At 41.1% G+C, this 18,099-nt stretch overlaps 1 protein-coding gene and 1 long non-coding RNA gene across 2 annotated transcripts in view; one reads left to right on the top strand and one right to left on the bottom strand.

The window, feature by feature from the left end:
- GNAS (GNAS complex locus) overlaps window positions 1–18,099 on the top strand; it is a 131,864-nt gene that overhangs the window by 28,946 nt on the left and 84,819 nt on the right. The gene's annotated exons all lie outside the window — the stretch shown is intronic.
- On the bottom strand, window positions 3,935–5,095 carry LOC137484260 (uncharacterized). The gene is made up of 2 exons (XR_011004802.1): window positions 4,641–5,095; window positions 3,935–4,538 (listed from the first exon to the last, which is right to left on the bottom strand). It is a non-coding gene; the product is annotated as an uncharacterized lncRNA (long non-coding RNA).

The following is an 18,099-nucleotide window of genomic DNA, read 5'->3' as shown; positions in this document are numbered from 1 at the left end:
GTAGAGATGCAAGAACTAATGTAAACTCTCTGACTTCATTCTCCTTCAGCAGGAGCCTCAGGGATGCTTCCAAGAAACCAAAGTGGGGCACCGGAAAAGGGGACAAACCCAATCAGACTCTGCTGGGTTTACACTTCCCTATTTGTGCTCTCAGCTGGGAAGATGTTAAGTTCTAGCACTCCTCCAGGTTCAAAAATTATTTAGGAATACGTAGTCAAAGCGCTAGAGAGGGGGTGAACTACAATTCCTTATGAATTTTGGAAAAAAATGCTAAAGCATTACTTACATACTCTATCTATCCAGTGCTCTCCCACCCCATGGAGCACACAGACACTGAATTTTCATCTTTACCCATTAAAGGCTACTTCAACAACAACAAAAAAATCACTTTTGGGGTTTATGACAAAGATGTCACTGCTGAAAAGTGAGTTGGGTGCTTTCTTTTGAGCTGTCGGTTTACAGGTGAGCTGTGCCTTCTTGTGAGATCCTGGCAAGAAATTAATTAATGACAGATTATTATTCCAACAATCCATTTACTTTCCTCACTGTTTTGCTCTTATCACAGTAGGGACAGAGTGGTTCACCTCTGGAGTATTTAGTTGCAGGGTTTATGTGGAATTGGGGTGTTCCACATGCATTTTCCAGCACTTTATGCTTTGTCTTGAACCTTCAGCCCCCGAATTTCAGTGGAGCAGAAATGCACCCGAAGTGAAATCACCACATGGGCTCTGGTTATTTGTGTTGTGTCAGGCTTTATCAGTGTCTGTAAAAACTGCTTTTCCAGCTCTGCATGGGGTTCTGTGTGTGTTATGCTGGAGGTTTTGCAAATCCTACCCAGGCTGGGAAGCACTGAGAGGACACCCAGCCCTTGACTGCATTATTTGGGTCCAGCCGTGCTCTTTTGCAGCCCTGATGTTTGATAAGTGTATTGCTTTATATCACCAGACCCTGCTCTGGTTCTGTGCAAAGATTTTCCACTTCTGCTGTCCTCTATCTTTAATAGATAATGATTTGAGAGCACTTTATTTATTATAAAGACCTTGGCTGACATGATTCATGTCGGTAAGCAGTGAAAAAAAAAAAAGTATTTTTATGTCATCTTTATGAGGTTTGCAAAGAGTGGGCACTCAAAGGTGGTATTTCTGTCAGAGATGTTGGTGTTTATAAGCAAGACAAAACTCTTTAGAACCAGCAAAAACTAGGTCTAACAAAAGTAGTTTAAGTAAACAAAGATGTTTCTCTTCTGTGAGGAGGTAGATGTGTCTGTGTAAGGACATGGTCCCTATGGAGTCTGCCCTACCACAGAGTATAAGTAAAAGGGAAAAAATCCACAGTGGAAAATAAATAAAAAAAAATCAGGAGGTTTGTTGCTCTTGCTAGTGGAGTGTCCCATCATCAGGACACAGTTGGTTGGTGTGTGCTGGGTGCTGCTTCCCAACAGCATTTTCCTCACTGCATCTTCCTGAGGGACAACAGCAGATTCCTCCTCTGCACGTGTGGCCAAAGAATTTCAGTTTTCCCGCAAAAGGAGGTGTGGGCATGTATGCTCATGGGGGGAGCAGGTTGTGTGGCAGTGTGCTGAGTGTCCTTCTGCTCTGGTAAATGTGTGCCTGGACTGAGCCAAGGGGATCACTCAGCTTTTTTTATTGATGTAGTTGAAGGCAGGTGACCTTTGTTACTTAGCAGCTTTATTGTCCTCAGCTCCACCTCGGGCATCACCTGGATTTCCAGGAAGTAGATAAAAACATTTTGAAGCCTGCAGGACAGAGGTCATCTTTCAGAGGCATCCTAGGAAGTTTCTTTCCTGAGGAAAGGATTTTTTCCTTGTTAAGAAGCTTGTAGCTCTATTTAAATTTTTCTTTTTGTACTCCATAAAGGCAGGAGGAAGATGCTGTAGTCTGACTGCACAGCCTCCTTTGTATTGCTTGGAAACAAATTGTTTCCCTTGACCTTGGTGGGAGATAGGATGAAGTCACAGCAAAGGAATATAGCTTAAAATATAGGGTAGAGGGTTGTGCCTACCCCCTTCTAAATCTGTGATAACCACTAAGCTTAAGAAACTTCCTACAAGGTATTTTGTAAGGAGCCTGAACAGTGGCAACAACTGGTATTTTAATTTTAATAGATTACAATCGTTTGTCTAGGCAGAAAATTTAATTCATTCCTTCATCAAGCTTTATTTTTGGCATATAAAACCTAATGCCTTTAAAAAAACTCCAGTCTTGATTTAAAAGCTGTGAGATGTAATATAAATACTTTGAAATGCAAGCAGCAACATTAATTTATTTTTGAAAAGTAACAGAAAAATGTAATCTTTGTGATATTATCAGCATGCCAGATATCATATCACCTGAAACTTCTTGGGAGGTTTTCTTACAGCCCTGTTAGTTCAGACCCTGCGTGGATCAACTTTTGCACATTTTTCAAGTCAGCAAAGCTGCAAACAAGGATTTAGATACTGTAAAGTAGTAAAATTGCAAAGGAAAGACAGTGGCGTTAGAGAAAAGGGTCTCTGATATTTAATTTCTTTTTCTTGGCATTATTTAGACTCCCAAATGACAACGTTTCTAGTTTTCTAGCACAAAGGAGGCTTCATGCTGTTCAGGATCTGCTGTAAAGTTCTAGGACAGATCATTCTGTATCCCAAACAATTTATCTAGTTAAATGATATTTTTATTTCACAGCTACAGTTTATAGGCCCTAGTCTAATAGCTGGTATTTTTGGAAACCTCCCGTTTATCTAACAATAAGAGCCAGGATGGAATATCAGTTTCCACTTAGATTTTCCTGAATTCTCTCCCATTAAATCAATAACATTGGTTTTTTAGATTAAGCTTTCTTTTGCTTTTAAGGAGAAAGGCTAAGAAGGAAAAGAAAAAGAGAGAAAAGAAAAATCTATTTAAAACATACTGAGACATATAAAAAAAGAAAAATGCCATTAATTTCAGATAAGTTAAATAATCAGGGTGGGTTTTGTTACAACATTTACATCATAAAACGTGATTTTAATCGAAGGAATGTAGCTGATTTACAACATGCACTGTGAGTGCTAGAAGTACATGTGAGCGGGCCATTGTAACTTTAGTTTGTGTACATCAGTGTCACGTCTTAAATCTGAGCTGTTGGGAGAGGGGCCGGGAGGCTGGAGAGGGAGAATCTCATCAGAAAACTTTCTGACAAACTGACTTCCAGAAAATAACAAAGCGCTGCTCCCGGTTTTCCATTAGTCCCAACTACCTGAAAGGAGCTCTCTGCAGATGTAGAATCATCGCAGTAGCGCTTTCATTTCTGTCACAGAGGTCTAAATAAATGAATTGGCCATCTGCAATTAATTCACATTGTACAAATAGTTTGAAGACTGAGTCGTCTGTCTTCCGAACAGAGCGATCTATTTTTAGCTTCTCAAGCAAGCCTGTTTTGTGTTCTTTGTAGAGTCAGCGACATTCTTTCAATTTTTCAGCTTAATTAACACAAAAGAAATTGTAATCTGAGAAGGCAGCAGAAACAAGAACCCCCTGAAAAGCATGAATTTGCAAGAAAGCAGAAGACGACAGCTTTGCAAAAGATAGATGGCAAAAAAAGAAAGAAAAAAAAAAATTCAGAGAAGTTTGTGGTTTTTGGGCTGGACACTGTATAGGCTGAGTTGTACATAGTTTGTTGATTTACAGTGAATGCTCACAGGTCTTGCAATTAATTTTGGGTTCTTTGTTCTGAAAATTATGAGGGCCACAGAAAGAATGTTTTCACGTGAGGCAACAACTAAAACAGAAGAATACTTGTGAATAAAGCAGATTTTTGTAGAGTTTCTTACGCAGGTCTGGCCTGGGCGTGAACCTTGGTGTGTATTCCCTGGATGGTTGAGGGAACACTGAATCCCCTCTGGATGGACTCTGCATGCTTGCAGTTGTAGAGAAATCATTATTCCAAGGTTAGATATATTCACATACATGCAATTTTTATTAGAATCTTCTCCTGACAAATGTAAAAATACCCCCTGCAACACGAGATGTATTCTGTACTACTTGAGTTAGAAAATTTGTAGTGATTGTTAGAGGGAAGCAAGGCACAGCTCACTGCTCACAGGGCTTTGAGTTAAAATGTTAGTGCTAGGTAAAAAAAGGGGAATGAAACCTGAAAAACTCAGAACATCAGCTGCAATTAGTGAATGTTCAGCAGTGCTTTGAAATAATGAGATTTCTGTGCCTGCTGGCAAGTGCTTTTTTGTTTTAATGTAATACCCATAATATAAATATACAACTTTTTGCTAATTTTAATTTGCTGTGCACTAATATTGTTCATGCACAGCATGTGAGCTTCCCAATTAAATATCTTTCTAAGGGTGCTTGTCTGAAATACGCAAACAAAAGGAGGAACAATCCTAAACACTCGGTCTCCCCTCTCTGAATCCAGGGAAAGAGCTTGAAAGGCTGAAGTACAACTCCAAAAATCTGGTGGCTGCTGCAGCACAGGGAGCAGGGACATGAATTCCTGCTTTAACCGGTGCATCCGTAGCCTTGTGTTCCAGAGTCACAGGTGCCCTGTTTTAAAGTAAAATGTTGTGTATTTTATTAGAATTATCTAAAAATGCAGCAAAGTGCCCAGTGGGAGCCTACTGTTGTAGGTGTGGAAAATAGAGTCACCTCAGGTGTTCAGCTGGATGTCCTTGTTGAGATGTACCTGCATCTATACCTTCTGAAATCTGGTCTCCATGTGCTTTTGGAACCTATTCCCCAGACATCCTGAGTATCAGCTTTTATCTGGTTCCTTCCCAAAACTGTGTCTGAAGAAGTTGTATCACACATCACAGGAGGAAAAAAATAAATGTGCAGAAAAATGGTTTGTTTAATAAGCTGAACTTAGTTCCCAGAACTGTAAGTACCTTTGAGTGTAACAAGTTAAAGCAGAAGCCATGACTGGCTTCTGATTAAATACAATTAATTCTTCAGTTGTTGCAGAACTGGGCTCCTGCAGGATGCCACTAACCTCTCTAGCTCTGACCAGTTCTGCAGTACCCAAGCCTTTCCTCCTAAATTAAGTTCTGGGGGAGATTCCTTTCACTGCTGAGGGTTTGCAAGACTGTATCCTTGTTTTTCCTTTTCTGTAGAAACCTGCTTTATTTTCCCTCTGTAAATGAAAAGTGCTGTTAGTGGGGAGGAGGAAGAACATCCATGTTCTTGCTAAGAAACAATAAGAGAGTTACAGAGCTGTTGAAGCCCCCGTTGAAGGATTAAGGAGTGTGTGACTGGCAGTGATGTTGAAAATAAATGGGAATGGTGACATTGGTGGGACATTGGTTTGCTCACCTGTATATATTATACAGGTTTGGAAAGTCTGTATAAAGTAATTTGTGTCCTTAAAAGACCACTGTCACTGATCTTCCCAGTGCCAGACTGATACACAACTCTAACTACAGGCCGTATAAAATCCATTTATCAGTGCTGAAAGCTGGTGGTGAATATTAGACACTACCAAAAAATCAGTTTGCATCCCTTTGCATGAATTTGCGCTGCAAATTTTTCCCACACAAAGCTAAAGGAAGTAGAGGGAACTGTCAGTATCATCTTTTTCAGTGTTCATAACAGGCACATCTAATCAATGATCTGGAGTTTAATTATTATTTGAATTTCAGGTGTAGGAGTTTTCCATTCTAAGCAATATGCAGACATGCCTTTTGTGTTTAAGTGCTAAATGCACACATACTAATGTGTTTGAAAGGCTTCACTACTTCTGATGCTTTGTCTTTTAAGGATTTGTGGGTATTCATTAAACAATTTCAGTACATTAAAAGCAGTAAAATAGGTTTCAGTGATCTTTGTACCCTTAAAGTTGAATTTTTGGATCTTTGTTGAAGGAAAAGTAAACCTTTTTTTTAAATGTATATTAAATACTGCAATGAAACAGGAAGTATGTTCTAAAGTATGTTTGTTTTAAGTGCTGTAAGAAAGTCTATTTAAGGATCCTTCTGATTCTGAAATACCTATTGAGTGTAACAGTTGTAAAATATGTGAGGTAGTCAATCATACCTTTGGCTTTTATACCCAGCCGGGTTACTTGCCAACATAAACAAAGACTTGAAGGCTTATTTTTTAGAAGTTTCATACAGAATCCAGTGAACCTTTCACTTAATTCATAGTACCCTAATTATTAATTATTTCTAAAAATATTCAACCAAGACTGTAATTTCTAAAAACAGCATGAGGGTATCTTCCACTCCATCCATTTTATTCTCATATGATCCTCAAATACATAAAACATTCCTTTATTTTTTCTTAAACTCAAGACACAATCCGTTGATCATTTCTTTAGAAGGTCTGCACCCAGTGTGTTTTCTGTTGAGTCACAAGTTATGTCTGTAGACCACTGCATTGTTAAATAACAGTAAATATTCTTTGCTGCTGAATCACCCGTGGGAAGGACGGACACAGCAGCCGGGCTGCGAGCACTGAAGCAGAGGGACAGAATGCCCCATGTTGTTAAGGCTTCAGGAGAATTCTTTAGATAACTGGCTGTCCACAGTCCTTCTCCATACTCTTAGCCCTGGCAACAGCCTCCTCAAGGGAATGAAGAGGAGTTTGTGCTCACATGGCCGTGATCAGCTGGGAGCTAACCTTGCTCCAGGAGTTCTGCCCCAGCTCCTCGCAGCGCCGGTAGCGGTGTCAAGGACCGTGGGACACGAACATTGCAGCCAGCCTTGAGAAACTGCCTGGCCCTCTTCCCACGAGGAATGCCCAGAAACCAAAGCTAGATAGGGTTATCCCATCCATTTTCCATCTTCCCTACTCTCCTGAGGGGCTCTGGCAGGAGCCTCTTAGCTCCTTGCCATCCACACAAGAGGTCCGTGGAGAATATAGGGAAGAGGTTTCCCTGCTTGGTGTGCCGTTTTGGGTTTCATACATGTATCAACGTGAGTTTTCACATTATAGTGGTTCCTTGTGCTGAGGAGAACTCTTGATTCCTCACCACCTCTTGCCGTGTTGCTGCAGAGCCCAGCAGGCAGCAGAGGGAGCACAACAGTCCCTTTTCCAGTGCCATGGATAGCGTCGCTGATTGTGTGTAAAACAGCAACGAGAAATGGAAGAAGGACAGAGAAGTGTGAAAGACATCTTGGTTAGATGGTGTCTAACCAAGTAGATGAAAGGGCTGGAGGGAACAGGGTAAATGTCTGATTATTAGGGAATGAGGAGCTAAATATGGCATCTTAATATGGCATGTGGCAGGAAGCCAAATCTGTTAAGTTTGTAGATCTTAACCTGCTTCCAATATTTGGTGTTGAGCAGGATTAGAAACCAGGAGGGGAGGGTTTTTTGGGTTCTGGTTTTGACAGCGATGGAATCTCCTGAAGAGCAATTTTAGTGCCATGGCATCCAACCCCAGATTCTCATCTTGTGAGACCTTAGGATCCAAGCCACAACTCTCTGCAGGATAATGTGAGTGCAGCTACAAAATGAGGTTAGGAGATCGTGGCTCTCTGGGAACAAAATGTATCATTGACAACTGATATTCAAATCAAGAAGACTGAGAATTTAGCTTCTACTCCTGATTTTAAAATGTCGCCAAGGTATCATTTTCTTATGCTCTGCATTAGACGTGTTTATGCAAGTGCCAGAGCTAGAAGAAGTTTCTAAAATATAAGTTTTCTTAGGAATCAACTGCATTAATGACTTTGTTAGATCTGAAGATATAAATGAAAGTGACATTTATGTAACAGATTTTCCAGTATAAAAGCCAAAGTCTACTGGCTAAAAACACTGAGAAGGCTTTACCATGAAAAATTATAACAATCAGAGGTTAGATGAAATGCAGAGAAAATGTAGGGTGAGATGGGTGAATCTACTGCTTTTTCATTGCTTTTTTCCAAGTGAAATGACTTGAGCTGAAGTTAACTTTTTACTACTTAAGAAGGTTAGGTAGTTCATAGAAAAATAATTCAAACTGCCTATTTTTAAAGCTTTTGTAACAAGAAGGCTTCAAAGAACTTTCTTTTAGAGTAGAATTTGAGTAATGCAGGTAAGGTAGTTAAAAATTCCCTCACTGAAATGTCGTTTGAAAAATAAACTTTCATGGCACCTATACAAGTATTTCTATAGATCCTTATCTGTAAGAGCAGCAACATATTTCTTTTTTTTAATTAAAGATCATTATAATTGCTAATGTATGATTGTTTGGGGGCATATGTGAGTCAAACTGTGGTTTTGAGCACACAATTTTTGAGAACACCTTCACCAGATCCTTCGCCCTGTGCTGTAACATCTGTGCTGAATTAAAATACACGTTTAATGTTGAAGATGCCCTGTGTCCTTGCCAGGGAGAGGAGCACCTCCAGGAGGACAAATGAGAAAGCTGGGAATCATCCAGAACAACTGAGGAAAAGAATTCTGTAAGATGTGACCGTTTTGCAGAGAAGCTGATTGGCAGTTCTGGAAAGGGGCAAAAAAAAAAAGAAACTTGGAAGCCAAAGCAAAGAGGCAGAAGAGGGGTTCCAATTATTTAGGCAATAGGTGCTGTCTCACAAAGAAGTAAAACTTTCTAGACAGAGAGGAGACAGAATCGTTGTTGCTAGCAAAGGCATAATCAGGCTAAGAGGTGAATTCAAGCCTGTTTGATTTTTTTCCCATGTGGTTTTTGCCTCGCTTATGCATTTTTGTTAGCTTTTAAATTGTTTTGGGGGCGCAAAGCTGGGGTATTTTTGAAGACTTTGGACTCTGTGTTTAAGAGGCTCCTTTACTAAGCCTATACTGCTTTCTTATCAGCCCTTTAAGGACACTGTTGGAAAACCAGAGTTTCTCACAGATGTAAACCTTACTGACACGTACTGCAAAACCTGTCTCCAGAAAATTGTTCCCCAAGTGTTGATGTGCCCAGATAGTGGCTTTCCATCATGGAGTGCTCTTCAGCTCGGGTCTTCAAAGGTAGTGATTCATTCTGTGATGTGTATCTGTCTAGACATGAGAACTTGATGCAACAAAAAAGTTTCTTACTTGGGTATTATGAGACTGTAACAATTACATAATCGTTGCTAGGGCAGGAGGTCTCAAGCCATGGTAGGTTATTTCTGTCATGTCTTGTCCCACCTTTTCTTTATGCAGATCACTTTGGAGTGTTTGCCAGTGAACCTCTGTCTTTCTGCCACCTCTCACCTGGTCATTGCAGACTTCATACTGATGCTTCCATAAAGAGACTTGCTTGAGGGCAGTCTTTGGGGCAGTGAGATCCTAGAGTCCATTTTTTAGCTGGTGGAAGCACTGTTTCAGCACTTCACATTCTTAATTCCATGATAAAATGTCAGTTTCAACTCTCTGGTAACAGGAAATCTTTTACTTATCCTTGGGCAAGGAATTTTTTAGCCTTTTTAACTTTACTCTTGAGCAGTTGTAAGCATATACACATCACTGAAAAAGAGCATTCTTGCAAGTTGCTACTGCACAGTTTGATCTCGTGGCTGGTGTGTCTTGGGTTGGGTCACTGTCCCTACACCCAGGAGCTCTTCCTGCCTTCCCTCCAGTGCAGCCCACACTGACCCATAGAGAGTCAGAAGTCAATTCTTTCTAGCCCACTTTCTTCCCTCCAAACCAGATTTTAGGGTGGAGAAGAATTCATTATTTTTATTTGTGTGCTGAAAGAAGGATGGTCTGTGCTGGTCGTGGTGGTTCTTTCTGCTTCGGGCCATTGTCGTTCAGCTGGGTACAGAGTGCTTTGATCCACCATGGAGGGTATGATACCAAGTAAATGTAAACAAACCATATAGCCAAAATTATGTTTGCAAAATAAAACGTGGTTATCATTTTGATGGAGAACTATTTTTGGTGTGTCATGATTGCCTTGGTCCCTTTTGCCTGCCAGAATTGTGAATTTATAAACTCCCTCACTGGAGGGAAGGAAAACCAGGAAACTGAAACTCCATTTTTCTTTCAAATTAATATTCATGGCAAATGTTAGGAGGTACTTGCTCAGCTCTATAATAATATACATGTCCATTTATGAGATGGTCCAGACAGAGCAGAGGATTAGGAATACAGAATTTAAGACTAAATTTGAAAAGGCAGCACAGGAACTTCAGTTCCCAAAATAACCTCTGAAAGTTTTGCTTTATTTCACACTGTCGGCCAGGATTCTCCTTACAGCACCACAATATTCATAATAAAGAAATAAATTAAATCCACCCCTTCCTGTATGGTTCACAACACACAGCACTGTGCATGCTCAGCACATGTGTAGTTTTGATAAAGAGACATTATCGAGCCTGAAATCATTTCAAATAAAACAAATAATGTGGCTGCCCAGCACTTCCTCTGGATGTATTTCCTTGGACAAATCTTCCTTAACTCTCCCATGCAGGGAGTTAGTGTATATATCCTTCAGTAACACCAGTTCATAGAAAGGATGTTTCACTGTACAGCTGTGTGTTTTATAGACAGGGTGTGAAATGCAGCCCCGCAGGAGGGCCCTGCCTTCTGGCACTGCCAGGGTGGGGGGGACTCCAGCATCCTCCAGGTGTCCCATGGCACAGGGCTGGAGGGCACAGGAGTCCCTGGCTGTCAGCCCGGGGCTGGGGCTGCGGGCAGGGCGGGTTACCAGCCGCTCTTGTGTTTTGTGGGGCTGCAGAGGTGGTGGCAGCAGGCTCAAAGCCATCAAATCCCCTGGCCCTTGCAGCATCCTTGGCTCCCTGGATGTTCCAAGGGCTTTCCAGCAAGCATGGGAGTGCTGACGTGGCTGTGATCCCCTGAGCAGAGGGGAGGGGGCTCACCGTGGGCACTGGGAGATTTTGGGGAGCTGGTTCTCTGGGGATGACACCCGGCAAGTGGGTCCAGGCTGGGGCTGGAGGGAGCTCCTGGCCCCGAGCTGCGGGGGCTCAGCCGTGCTCGTTCTCTGTTTGCACAGCAGAGATGGAGCTGTAAAAAGCCGATTGCTTCAGAAGGGAATAGGTCACAGTTAGACAAGGGAGCAATGGAAAAACAAATTCGTTATTGTAACACCAGAGAGCATAAAGCAAACTGGGAGTGACCTGTGGAAGAACACGGCACCGGGTTTCTGTCCTGGTGGGTGCTTCATGGTGGGCAAAGAAGGACTGAGAAGTGTGCAGGCTTTTTTTTTTTTTTTTTTTTTTTCCCGTTTTCAAAATAAAAAGTATCTTTGTCTGGTACTTTGAATGTGGCAAGCATGCTGGTTCTAGCTTTCCCTGGTTTTGCTGGAGGTCCTGTGGGAGAAGGACTTGACAAAGTACTAGCAGCTTTCTCACCATTTTCATTTAAGAAAAACAGCATTAAGATTTTGAATAGAGCCTATCTTTTTTTTTCATGAAATGTTGCTGAAAATGTCTAAGAGGTGTTAAGAAAAGGAAGACAGACTATTAAAAAAACTTGCTTCCTTTTTGAATAATTATTTTATGATGAAACGTGCAGCAGAAGGGCTTAAAGGTCACCAGTGAGACCAGGGCCCCTTGGTTCTCAGTGCTGTGCAGACATGTCGGAAGCAAACAGCTCACAACCTGTAAGAGAGAGGCAGATAAAAGATAGCTGGACAAAGAGGCACAAAAAAGGGAAGTGGCTCGTCCAAGGTCACCCACGGATCGGTGGCTGTGCTGGGCTGAACCATCTGCAGTAGATCAGGTCTGGATCCTGTTCCCCTGTTTGATCCCCACGCTCATCTTGTCTCCATTCATAGTTTGTGAGTGTTCACACCGGTCTGATCTTCCCCCAGCTGGGTCCACAGGAGGGGATAATCCTTCACCTCTGCTGGTTTTAATGTGGCAGTGGCAAAATCCAGTGTTGGACCACAGGTTCTGACCCAGCTCCCGCCTGCTTCCCACAGCCCTGGCCATGGATGTCTTTCCTGGCTTTGCCTGAGATAGAGCAACAAGGGAAACCTTTCACTGTGCACCTAAAGCCTTGGAGACAATCAGTTGGTTCATATGCATTTCTAAAATCTAACAGACATAAAAAAACCCCAAACCACCAGAAAGACTTTTTCACTGCAAAAAGGGTCTAAATTCTGCAACTGCCCTGGGGCATGTGGGGCACTCTAATTTAACATCAAGGCACTTAAGATGTAATGGTGCTCTTAGTTTGCCAGACAGACAGATTCTTCCAGGAAAAACAGGGTACAAAAGACCCCTATTCTATAACTGTGTCAGTATGTAATCTTAGGACCTAGACTTAACGTTTTTTCATCTAAAGAAAAAGATGGGAGAAAATACCCCTTTTCAAAAGGAATACTTTTAGGCCTTCAGCAATGCAGAGACAGAGCAGCAAAATCACAGTCCTGGTTTCCTTGCAGATCGTCTCTAATAGCTCCTGGTATTGAGAGTATTGTGGTTTGCTAGCACTAAAATGTAAAGTTATTTTGAGCATGAAAGCCTGGACGTCATCCTATTTTAAAAAACGTTAAAGAAGGAGAGGAATGTTTACAGCACATTAAAACCTGTGCGACAACTTAGCAAGAACTATTCTAACAATCCTCTTATTCCCTTTCCTGTTCCGCAGCCTACCATGAGAACGCAGTGTCAGTAATAAATAGCAGCGGCACGGAGGGATGGCTCCCCGTGCTCCCGGAGTCAGGCTGGGTCAGCCCAGCCCCAGCTGCCCCCTGCTCTGCTGGCAGCTGGGGCTGCTGCTGGGGAGGTGAAGGCAGAGCCTCCTCTCCTCGGCTGACCCCCGGGCAGGAGAAAAGCTTGGGAGTTTCGTGCTTCTTTGCAGGAATTAACTACAAGCAGCATTTAGAAAACGGCCTCTGCCACAACTGCCTCCCTGGGCTTTGTGACCCAAACGTAACAAGGATTAAAGCAGAATATTTCTTTCTGTAAAATAAAAGTTTGCAGTCAGGGGTAGGTCTGCAGTGAATGTTGACAAATACTGAAACTAAATATGAGAAAAGACTTGTTCCAATTTTTTTTTAATCGGCATTCCATATGTGTTATGTGGAGAGCTAGGATGTGCTGCTACTTCTGTTACATAAGAGGGTTTTTTCTTTTTTAATAAAGTGCAGCGCAGAATGCATGAGAAGTGAGAAGGAATATCAAGAAAAAGAACCACATGAAAATAAGAAAAGCTACTAAGTGAAAAGCTCTTACTCAGTGTGTTATTTCCATAATTCCTTGAGTTCCTTAAAGTTTTGTTTTAATGTTTCTGAGGGAAAGCCTCGAAGTGAAAGGAGGGAGGCAAGGGTTTTTTTTTTTCCCCTTTGGTTTAAAGGAAGATCTTGGTTAATTCTATTAGTAGACTTTGGGCTTGTTTTTATTTAAAAACAAAACAAAAATCCCTCTCAAGTTTAGAATTTCTGTATGGAAAAATTCTTCTTCTTTGCCAGAGAGGGAAGTATCTCCTTTTCATTCTGTTTGTTTTGGAGTATCTGTAGTTAAGTGTTTTGTGTTTGTTCTTTATTGAATACATTAGTGGTGCATTAATGCCTCCCTGACAATGCTCGTTTCACTCCTTCCCATCTGACAAACTTGTCCCTTCACATGATGATCCTGCTTTGCCCTCCCAGGGTTTGATTGGTAATTTCCTACCTTGTTTACCTCTGAATGCTTTTTAAAGTGTTTTTATTCTGGTCCCCACAAGGGAAACAGATGAAAAAAAAAAGCCCACATTGAATTCTTGCTCCAATTCCAATCTGTTTGCTTTGGTTTTCCTTTTTAGATTATTGTTTGGCTTTAATTTGTTTGTTTCTCCTTTAAACGGGTTTGAGATTACTCAAGGGTTCCTTGTTCAGCAGGTCAAAGGGTAATTTGGAGACTTTGAAACCGTCTCCCTTTTTATCACCACGTTTCGTTCTTCCCAGAGTCCAAAGGATTTTCAGGACGATAGTTCGATAGCTCGTGGAGGATGGCTCCATCTAAGGAAAACATGAGCAGCAGACCTGAGTCACTGCAAGAAGCCATGGCAGTTTTTCTTAGATGAAAAAACCCCCACTGATCTAAGTCTAAATCAGAACCTTAATTAATCCTTATCTGTAACTAAAAGATTAAGTTTATTGGGGATTAAATACACTGAGGTTGATAGGTTTGATACTCAACTACCAGCCCGGGATGGAGACCCTAAATTTAACTAACTTCAAGTCATACACAAAAATATACAGTGTGTGCCATTAAAAAATGTCCTTTAACTGAAAGAGTCAATCTGTCCTGAGTTAATCCCTGCTTTTAAAAGAGGAAGGTCAGTTCCAACAGCTCAGCCACAGCACTGTGGATTTGTAGGACAGCAAAATGAAGCATGGAGTAATGTGGGCTCCTTAAGAAAATTCCAGGTGTTGCTATAAGAACCATTTGTTTCATGTGTCCCCCAGGTTAATTGAGCTCTGTGTCCTTCCATGGAAAAGACTTGCTGAAAACCTGCTATTTCCTACCAACAGAAACAAAGGAAATTGTACCGTTAGATCAGCACCGTCACTTTTACTTCTCGAGCTACAAACGTTCTGCTCTGTGTCTGGGTGCTGTGTCTCCTGAGCCGTGCTAGAACGGGAGTACAGGCTAGTCCAGAGGCGAGGAAGGCTGACAGCCTCCTCAGAGGCTGCAGTGCCATTTCAGTCCAGTTGCTAAGGGATGCTGGAGCGAGATGTCGTCTGTGTCTTCTCTTCCAAATGAGCACATTGGCTTGGTCACAGCTCCACCCCCACAGTTCACAGCCAAAAGTTTGCGAGGTCACATTCACTGTGGACAGTGAGAGCCCAAAAGGAACTGCTCAACAGGAACTGCTCAACTGTCCCATCTGAAAATTAGTTAACCATTTCTTCTTCACTGGAGGCACCCAAGTGCTCAGTGCCTTCAACTCACGAACAAATGTGAATTACTTGCAATAGGAAATAAGGGTGTTTGTCACTTGGAGGAAGCTGTGGGGGAAGAGGGCATCTGATCTGGGTCTCATAACCGGCTCTAAATACAAAGAGTAACTTAAATGAATTCAGAACCTGACTCTGGTCAATTTAGAATAAAACAGATGCAACATCAGAACTGTAAGCAGAAAGTTTTATCCATTTAGTTAAAAAGATAAAAGAACGGAACATAATGAAATATATCTGAAAAGTCTTTTTCAACAGGCTCAGAATCTACTCTGTTAAGGCAATAGTTTCTCCAAAACCAAGTCTGGCATCTACATTTCCAACCAAATGTTTGTGATTTTTACAGCAGTATTTATTTGTCTTTTAATGGTACAATTGTGAATATCCTCATGCACAAGAAAGGAGACTACCACAAGGAAAAAGCATTGAAATACATGTAGCAGTCTGTCAGATATGAAGTAAATATATTAAAATAGGAAAAAGATAGTATTTTTCTTGAGGTCCTCTTGAGTGATTATATCAGCAGGTATCACATGTAAATCTTAAAAGGACAGACGTTCATGTGTATAGGGTGGGGGAAGCATAAAAGATGTGAACTTTTCAACAAGTTCTCTCCCCTAGTGCTACTGATAGTCTGCTTCTACTTTATATCTAAATCTTTTTCTCCATTTTTAAGTCAAGCTAATATGGTTATCCTAGCTGGGAAGAGTAAAGTCTGCATAAGTTATGCACTTCAATAGGACTGCTCAACTGAGTAAAGTTCAGGTTTATTTACAGGATCAGGATATTGTTACAAATCCTTATTTAGTTTTAGGCACCAGAGAGTAGATTTTGGGGCAACAGCTGTGGAGGGAAAGTGGAGAAAATAATTGCAATAAAATTCCTCTTTCAAAAAAAAAAAAAATTAACAAAATTAAGAGACCTGATGATTTTCATTAGGATGTAATAGAAATTAGGTCAATAAGACTAAAAATCTGTTAACTAAAGCGATCAAGTGGACTGAAATGGATTATAGATACAAGGAACTTCTATATACCCTCCTTTTCTCCCAAATACTCCACTGAAATATTATTGCTTTTAATTATCCTGCTGCCTCTCCTTGTGAGATCTTTTCTGGTTTGAAAAGTGAAAACAGCAGAATATTGTTTCGCACTGTTAAACCCCCTGTTCTTTTTGTGAAATCCTTGCCCTGAGAGGTGTGCTGGTGCATCAGAATCTTTGCATTTACTTTATACTGAAAAATAAAAAACAACAGCCTCTACTCTACTCAAAGTGTTATATTCAAGCACAGAAGGAATATTAGTGAATCTGAATTTAATCTGTAAGTGTGCACTGCTCTCAGTCTTCTGTGTGTAGTCTTGTATTTCCCATTAATTTAAATAGTGCAGGATTGAGTCAATGGCCATAAGTCTTCTGATGCCCTTTTACAGCCATTTCCACATTCTTGTTACTATACCTTTTTGGAAAACATTTTCATTTAACATGCAGCAGTGTCCTTTAACACCCTATTTTCAAGCTTCAAATAGACCTTTGTCACAGAGGCACTGTGCCCATACATATAGTTATTTTATCTTTGCATTATTTGTTCCTAAGGCTGCAGGTTCTTCAGAAGTGAGATTTAATTTTATGGTGAGTCAGGGGTCAGATTGTGCCTGCACTTACCCTTCTTGATGGCAGGAGTCTCGTGAAACTCAAGTTCATGAATTTTTACAAGATGGAAGCTAATGGAACTAGTTCCAACAAGAAACACAATTTGTTCTAAAGACACATTAGCAACCTTATGTTATTTAAACAAATAAAAAAGAGTGAGAACAGCTAATGTGTTGGTATGCTCACTCTTCAAATGATGGGCTCCTAATCAGGACAGCACTGAAAAAACTCCTGGCAGTTCAGTGGGTTTGTGAAGTGCGGGTGCTGCCTGATGTCCTGAGTCCTGTATATTTCAGGAAAACAAAAACAATCTGTAATTGCTGATAGGTTACACAATGTGAGAGTTTTCTTTTTGTTTCATGTAGCTTTTGACACTTTCACACTTTAGTAACACTTGTAATACAAGGAGCTAATTCTTAATTCTGTTGTAAGTAACTGGGAGCTTTGTGAATTAGCTGAGTGTGTTTTTCTTTTTTAGATTCCTCATGCTCTGCTCAGCCTAAAGACAGAGGCACCTGGTATCTACAGCAGGAGGGCAGCGATTCCTGTGGGAGTTGAACCTCGCAGAGCCTGTCCTGGTTTCTGTTTGGGAAGGGATGGGTGTGCACTGCTGGACAACAGCATTTACACAGCCATGACTCCTTGTCCATGGATGCTTTGGCATATTTACCCATCCCATTTCCCTGTACAGACACTGTTCACTGAGATTTTAGCCTTTTGTATATCTCCAGCAATAATTTCCCATCTTGTTTGTGTATTCCTTCGTGTTTGGAGCTTGAGATGGGCTCCCTTCCCCCCATCTGGGACCCGGAGGGAAGCAAAGCCTGGAGGCTGGGGCAGATTTCCCCCCATGTGAGGTGGCAGGTACTGGCACTTCTGCAGTCTATTCATACCTGAAACCATAAAAAATGTATGAGGTTCTCTAATTTTCAGTCCAAATTCTGCTTTTCTGAGTCCTTTATGCCTTGTAAACTCCACAGTTAAAATATATTTTGATATTGTGTATTACATGAAAATGATGCAAATAAATCACCTATAAAAGGTATAAGGACTTATTACCATAGTTGTTTCAGATGAATCTGGGCATTGCTGAGCCAAGTTTCTCTAAGACCTTTTAAAACTGCTCTTAGCCTAAAAGAACACCTAGAGACCCTAGTGAGAGTCTCTCCTGTGCATTTAAAATAGTGACTGTGATGTTCCCTGTTTTTCCTGAGGTCCCCCCCTCTTTCAGCAAGGGCAGCTCAACAGATGTATTTGATGACATTAGCTGTGACCTCTTAGTTGTTTGCTCTATTCACATAATTATTTTACTGTGGGTGTTTCTAAATATAGTAACTGCATGATGTAAGAAGGTGTGTTCGTGGGAACAGTGCGGTAGATAATCGAATTTTGCGACTGAGGGTAAGTAATATTTGTATAGTAAAGGACATTTCACTAACTCATGTGTAGAGGTGTGTGCATAGAGAAAAACTACCTGTGTATTTCAGGGATCCGGGTTATGCAAAGCGCCAACCTTTGTTTTCCAGGTGTAACTGATAAGTTGTGTAATTTTTGCAAAGAGGTTTTCAAAACATATTTTAGAAAATGGAGTTAGACAGGGGGTAAAACCATGCATAGAAGCCAGTGTGTGCATCCAGCGGTACTCTGCTGGGGCAGAGAGCATCCCCTGGTACCTTG

The sequence above is a fragment of the Anomalospiza imberbis genome, chromosome 17 (assembly GCF_031753505.1).
Source record: "Anomalospiza imberbis isolate Cuckoo-Finch-1a 21T00152 chromosome 17, ASM3175350v1, whole genome shotgun sequence".
Classification (NCBI taxonomy): Eukaryota; Metazoa; Chordata; class Aves; order Passeriformes; family Viduidae; genus Anomalospiza; species Anomalospiza imberbis.
The sequence above is the reverse complement of the archived record's forward strand: the minus strand, read 5'-3'. Positions and strand labels throughout refer to the sequence as shown.